Consider the following 7,710-nt stretch of genomic DNA (forward strand, 5'->3'; position numbering starts at 1 on the left):
ACACTAGGTGGATGCATACATGTAGCTGCTGAAGAATTGATAGGACACCTAAATTCTATGAAAGAATTGGCTTGAGAACATTCAAAATGGCTCTTAAGATTCACTAATGTACACATGCCTAGTCAGGAGGAATTAGTTCCCATTATAGTTGCCACTAAGGCATATAGGGCGAAAGTTGAAAAGGGGAAGAAGTCTAAATGATTTGATGATGCCTCCTTTCAATTTCTTTTGCAACTTGTACTAATTTTGTAAATTTTGTAATATGAAAAATTGACATCTTGCCATTTGTCTCCTGAGAAGATGAACCGATTAAAATTTCTGTTGTAACGGTCATCCATCAAAATCTATATGTATGGAGTTGAATGATTAATAAAGGGTCAAATTTTTTTTTGGTCTGAAGTACTATTTGTTGCAGAGACAATTGAATGGTATTTTATTTCAAATCATTTTTTGTTCCAATACATATTGTGATTAGTTAGTATTTCCTTTTTGTATCGTAGAGAACTAAGGAAGAAAAAAGTTTCATTTCCCTTGTTTACCAGAATCCAAATGAAAGTAATAAGTATTGTTATAATTCATTTGACGAAAGGATTCTATTAGATTTTCCCAATTCATCAGTTGTAATTCAAATTTGAGTTTGACTTGGTTTAGCATTAGTTGATTATGCGAATGGCTTTATGGATTAATAAGATGTGTGCATACGTGAATCTATTTCAATATGGAGAAGTTATTATCTACCTAAGTTGGATTTAATTTAGGTCTAACTTGGTTATTCCTATACTATTCTCAGGTTAGGAACATACCACAAAGTAGTTTAAGAAGAAAACAAAATTCATTGGAAATTTGTTTTAGGGAGCTGTACCTATCAATTCAGAGGAAAGCTAAAATATTCACAAGAGGCTTTCCAAGTGTTTGTGATCAGATATTGTTCTTCATTGGGTAATGAACAGTAATAATATAAAAGAACAATATATTTACCAACAAATTTTTGGCAACTCTACTGGGGAGACGAATAGTTGCTTGATCAAAAAGCCTATGTCATGAGGAAAAATGGTACTACCTCATGAAAACATAATCCTAGTGCTCCAACCTAATATTGGTTTTCAAGATGACCAAGAGGATATAATTTCATCCCTTAACACATTTTTTTGGAGGCACAGAAGGAACACTGAACATTATTGGAATGCTAGCCAGGTATTAGAGGAGGAAGAAAGAAGAGCTGAAGCCTTTGAAAGAGTTTGAAAGGAGATAAATCCGAAGAGCAAAAAGACAATTAAGACAATAAGATTAGAGTTAAACTAGACCTAGCATCCTAGAAATTTTTAGGTTCCTTAGAAGTACCAAGGAATAGGATGGACAAGATTCCACCTTTGATAAACTAACAGAGCTTAGCTTTCCTATTTTCGAAGTTCCAAAGTGGAAAGGTGAAGGTAAAAGTTGGAGTAGACCCCCTTCCCCTGTTAGAAATCAGGACACCAACACTTTGCATTCCACTTGTCAGGTGTTGGCACTTCACAGAGTTACTACACCTCTCGTTGTTAATTTTCTTTCATATACTACTAGAACAATCATGGCTGCTCCATGAGCCACGACAATAGGGCGGTTAGCATTAAATGCTTATCATCCACTTTGAGCTAGTTCAAGGAAGAATTTCCCTAAATTTTTAGGTGATGGGAAAGTCACTACAAATGAACACATTAAAGCCTTCTTTGCGGCTACCCATATATTAGGGGTGGGACATGAAGATGTTGTTGTAAGATTGTTCGTAGAAACCCTTACAGATAGTGCAACAGATTGGTTTTATCATTTAGCTGATGGCTCAATAACTGATTGGGACACAATGAGAACTGAATTTGAGGCTAGATTCAAAACTATGGAAGATGAACATGCCTTGCTAACACAGTTGACTTCAATTAAGAAGAAACTAACTATGAGCATGAGGGATTTCATTGCCAATTTCAATAAGATTAATAGCAAAATTCCTACTGCTAATAGACCCACACCTAGCAATCTAAAAACTTTCTTTATTAGTGTTATGCCTCCAAATATCAATAATGATCTAAGAAGAGCACGCCCCACCGATCTGGCTGATGCACAGAAGAAAGCTATTGAATGTGAGGATGATTTAATTTCCACAGTAAAATGGAAATGAGAACTGTAAACTAAGGGGAGTTCTACTAATACCACATCATCAGAAGAGATGATTCAGAAGTTGTCTAATGAACTAGTAGTGATGAAAAATAAATTACCCGGATTCAATAGCTCTTATCAGTGAAATTACCAAAACTCACCAGGAAGAAGCAATGAAAGTAGGTTCCTACAAATTACAGGTTCACAACCTAGGTTACAAATTGAAGCAGCACCGAAAAAAAGGAAATATTTGTGTCTTTCATTTGACCACAGATCATGACAAAGAGAATTGTACAGAGACTCTTTGTATGATGCAGTTGTTATCTACTAATGAATTAAATATTGCAGCTCCGTGTTCAAAACCTGATTCTTATTCAAATGGCGGCTTTGGAAATTTATTTTTGGAATATGAATCGGATTCTAAATCAAAAGGTGAATGTTATGCAACCATTGATGGAACTTCATACATAGTACTTACCCCTAGACAAAGGATGAGGAATCAAGCCTCTAGTCATACTCACATAGATGACTCCAGTCCTTCTACGAGTAAAGTGCATACTGATCAAGAAACATCCACTTCACAAATGGGTAAAGACAAGACATCTTTCAATTTCATTCAATTTTGTGAAGAGTCAAAAGTTTAAATTTCCACTATTGATTATTTAAAGTCACATCCTTCTTAATTAAAGAGATTAGTGGATAGATGTAAAGGGGGTATCTCAGACTTTAACAATAATGTGACTATTGAAATTGAAGATGAAACCTTAACATCTAGCTTGTTTAATCAAGAAGATTCTACTATTTTAGCAACCTTCCCTAGATAGAAGCCTGGACCTTTTTATGTTTCATTGTACATCAATGAATGTAAACTTAGCAATTGCATAATAGATTTAGGTGCATCAGATAATGTTATGCCATATTCTATAGCTAAAGCCTTGGGACTAAATCTTACTAAAGTGTATGGGAGATGTTATTCTATGGATTCCAAACAAGTTCCTTTACTTGGACAGATCAAAGACGCTCAAGTAGCCTTCGCTTCACATCCAAAAAAGAAACTCCTATTGACTATCCTAGTCCCCGATATTCCACCAAGCTATGGACTTCTATTAAGTAGAAGTTTTTGTCAAGACTTGGGAGGAGAAATAAAACTATATTGGTCTCAAGCAGTGATACCTATTGGGAATAAGAAGGTGAAATTAGAACCTGAAGAAAAAGAAAAGTTCATAGTTTTGAAATCAGATGATCCTAAAGCTCAAATTCTATATCAAGAACTAGAATTCAGCAACTATATGTTGTTTACTAAGAAGGTATGAATGAACAAATAGATGAAAATCTAGGTGATGAAATTCCCAATGAAAACAAAGATGTACCAGGCATATGGATGCTTGAATTTGATGGAAGTTGTGCCTCTTCAGGATCTGGAGCAGGTGTAGTATTGATATCCCTAGAAGGAGAACCTGAACCTATGGCTTTCAAATTGGAATTTGGGAATACTAATAATACTACAGAATATGAGGCTTTATTACTAGGAATAATGTCAGCAAAGGAAAGAGGGATAAAGATTTTAAAAGCTCAAGGTGATGCTGAGCTTATTATAAAGCAAGTAAAAGGGCACTATTCTGTTAAAAACCATAAGCTTAAAATTTATAGGAATAGAGTCTGGGATGAGATCGAAGGTCTGGATGCTTTTTCTATTGAAGCAATTCCAAGGGAGATGAATATAGAAGCTGTCTCCTTAGAGTTTTTGCCTCTTTATTGCTCCCTCATCTAGATTTCAAAGACAAGAAGTACTAGATCAAAATTGTATATCGATCTACTGTCCTAGAGAACACAGAATCTTGACAAGTCTTCAGTGATGACAAGAGTTTGTAGATGTTTTTAGAGAATGACAAGTCTAATTTTGAACATGAGTCCAGTGGAGGTGATCATGAAAGCTGTAATGCAATTGAGAAATAGGGTCAAAACGGAGAAGTTTTGCTGAAAGGTAATACCATTCCTCCATATTTTGTGGCTTTAAAAAAAATGCTTAATAGACATGGTGCTTACATAAAGCAAAAGAGAGTGGAAAAGGGACCTACCACAGGTGAATATGAAGGAGTCAACATTGGACACATTCATGATCACAAATTGATTAACATTAGGAAGTGTTGTTCACCTGAAGAAAAATAGGCCACAAAGAATCTATTTATGGAGTATAGAGATGTTTTTTCTTGGAGTTATGAAGATTTGAAAAGCTATAGAGATGGGAAGGTAAAACATCAAATTCTTCTTAAAATTGATGCAATCCCTTTCCAGCAAAAATAGAGGAATTATAATCCTAAGGTTGCAAATGCCACTTTTTGGGAGGTAGATAAGATGCTAAAGGTGAGGATAATTTATCCCATTCACCACTCCACCTAGGTAGCCAATATAGTACCCATCAGAAAGAAGAATGGAGAGATAAGGATCTATGTTGATTTTTACAATTTGAACCAGGCATCTCTAAAAGATAACTTCGCTCTCCCCAATATGGATTACTTATTGCAAATGGTAGCAAGATCTAATTGATGTCTATGCTAGATGGATTCTCAGGTTACAATCAAGTTGAAGTAGAAGAGAAAGATCAACATAAGACAACATTCACTACCCCTTGGGGTACATTTTCATATCACAGAATGCCTTTTGGGCTTATTAACGCTGGTGCTACATTCCAAAGGTGCATGAGTAAGACATTCGCTGATTTGAAAGACCGAATCATAGTCCTATATCTAGATGACCTCACCGTGTTCTCAAGAAAAAGAAAAGATCATATGAAAGATTTAAGGAAAGTACTACAAAGCTGCAGAGAGCAGGGAATATCTCTTAACCCAAAGAAGTCAGTTTTATGTGTGATAGAAGGAAAGCTTTGGGGTCATATAATGTCCCAGGAAGACATTAGAATTGACCCTGAAAGAGTAGAGTCTATTCAGAGATTAAGTCTACCCTCAAACAAAGCAAGGATTAAGTCTTTTTTTGGACAAGTAAATTTTCTCAGAAGATTTGTGCCTGATTTCGCAGAAACTACTAAACATAGAGTAGACACGATGAAAGGAATTTCAAAATTTAAATGGAATGAGGCAGGAAAGAAAGCTTTTCAAGATATAAAGACTGTTATTGCCCATACCCTAGTTTTGAGTCATCCAAATTATAAACGAGATTTCTTTATTTATTGTTATGCTTTGGAGCATATTTATCTGCAATATTAATGCAAGGTAATGATGAAGGGGTAAAAGCTCCTATAGCTTTTATGAGCATACCTTTGAAAAATCATGAACTAAAATATTCACAAATTGAGAAGCATGCTTATGCAGTAGTCAGAGCACTTAAGAATTTTTGGTTTTATATCTTACATTCACACTCTGTCATCTTTGTCCCAGACATAGTAGTAAAAAGTGTACTAACACAACAAGAAGTAGGTTGCAATGTCAGAGGAGTGTGGGTAGCAAAGATATAGGAATACAATATTGAGATTAAACCTACAAAGTTGATAAGAGGGAATGATTTATGTAAGGCAATTGCAAAGAACAAAATCACTGGAGAGTCAAAAGAACTAGGTGAGAAAAAATTGGTGTTAGCTGTAAGTCTCCACGATCCATGGTTTAAATACATCATTTACTTTTTAACTTATGGTGAATGTCTAGAGGGCCTAAATGTAAAGCAAAGAAGAGACCTTAAACTGAAAGTAGCTAAATATGTGATCTGGGATGGTAAGCTTTTCAAAAAATCTATTGATGGCACTTTCATTAGGTGTGTAGATAAGCAGTAGCAAGAAAAGCTATTGAAGACATTTCATCATGAAGCTTGTGGTGGAAATTTCTCTTCCTCAATCACAACATTTAAAATACTAAGGCAATGTTATTACTATCCTGGGATGTTTAAAGATGCATATGCTTGGGTAGCAAAGTGTGAAAGGTGCAAACTATTCTCTGGATGTCCCCAACTGGCTGCCCTACTATTGAGACCTATTATCATAGAAGGGCCTTTTCAACAATGGGGCCTTGATTTTATTGGTCCTATTAATCCAACATCCAATGTTGGTCATCAATATATAATAACAACAATCAACTACTTCACTAAGTGGGTAGAAGCTAAAGCTACAAAGAAGACTACTTCCAAGGTGGTGTGTGGATTCATAAAAGAGAACATTTTGGTCAAGTTTGGTGTTCCTATCAAACTAGTGATGGATAACACGTCTTACTTTTCTTCAATTGAAATTATTGATTTTTGTTTTCAATATGAGATCACTATTGGTCATTCATCTGATTATTTCCCTCAAGGGAATGGCCAAGAAGAATCTAGTAATAAGAACTTAATTAATATTGTAAAGACACTAGTTTTAGATAATCAAAAGACCTGGCACAAGAAACTTCATGAGGCAGTCTAGGTAGACAGAGTGACACCCAAAAGGGCAATCAGTATTTCCCCTTTTGAATTGGTTTATGGAACTGAAGCCAATCTGCCTCTACCTCTAGAGTTAGCAGCGAGTAAGCTCAAAACAATAATTGAGGATGATGTCTATAAAGATGGTCTAGAGAAGAGGATCTTATATCTGAACAAACTTGAAGAAGAAAGGAGAGAAATTGTAGACCATATTACACAGCATCAGATATGAGTAAAAGAACTATTTGATAAGAGAACAAGACCACAAAAATTCATGGTGGGAGACAGTGTGCTACTTTGGGACAAAAGAAAGGCTTCGAAAGGGATGCATAAGAAGTTTGATACTCTGTGGAAAGGTCCATTTAGAATTCACCAAACATTTGAGAATAACTCTTTCAAATTGGCTTATGAGGATGGTGAAGTACTCCCCCTGACTTACAACGGTCAGGATTTGAAGCTCTATCAAGTTTCAAATTGAAAATAGGTAACCCCTATAGTGTACTATAGTTAAATCTAGTGTCCTATGTGTGCCTTAGTTAGCCTTTTCCTTTTTGTTCTCTTTTCCTTGTTCCCTTTTTCTTTTTCTTTTAGTTTTTGTTGTGTTGCCACCTTTTATATCCTTTTGCAAAACCAGAGATTTTGAGTTCCTCACTTGGGTATACTCTACACAAGTCCCCAATCAAAGCTAGCTATTGCCCCACTTTCTAACATAGTCCAATTTTTCAAACTGGCATATTTAACTCATATTGTGTTTAGGCTGGTTGAGTCAGTTCTTCCTTCCTCAAGTGTTAAGTTTCTCCATTGGGTTTCCATTTTTTTTTCTTTTCCCGCATTATATACCCAGGTGGGCATTCCTTTAATTTTTGAGTCATGTGGGTAGTCTAGATCATTACTCGATGGAGATTCTTGAAAAATACTACCTCAGATGAATTTACTTGCAGCTCATTTGATCCAAGTATAAAGAAAATTGAATTGGCAAAAAATCAAGTTTCTTCTTCTCCTTAGCGGGTTTTTGCACCTCGAAGGTGAAACTCTGTAGAGATCTATAAATTCTATTTGTAGGCTGAAACAAGGAAAGGTGAGTCATAATATGGATGGATCATTCAAGTATTATCATGTTTTCATAGTGGGAATCACTCAGAACTCACCAGGATGATCAGAATAAGCATTGGCGAAAACTTT

The sequence above is a fragment of the Cupressus sempervirens genome, chromosome 7, assembly GCF_028749045.1.
Source record: "Cupressus sempervirens isolate cs-2001-9-10 chromosome 7, ASM2874904v1, whole genome shotgun sequence".
Classification (NCBI taxonomy): Eukaryota; Viridiplantae; Streptophyta; class Pinopsida; order Cupressales; family Cupressaceae; genus Cupressus; species Cupressus sempervirens.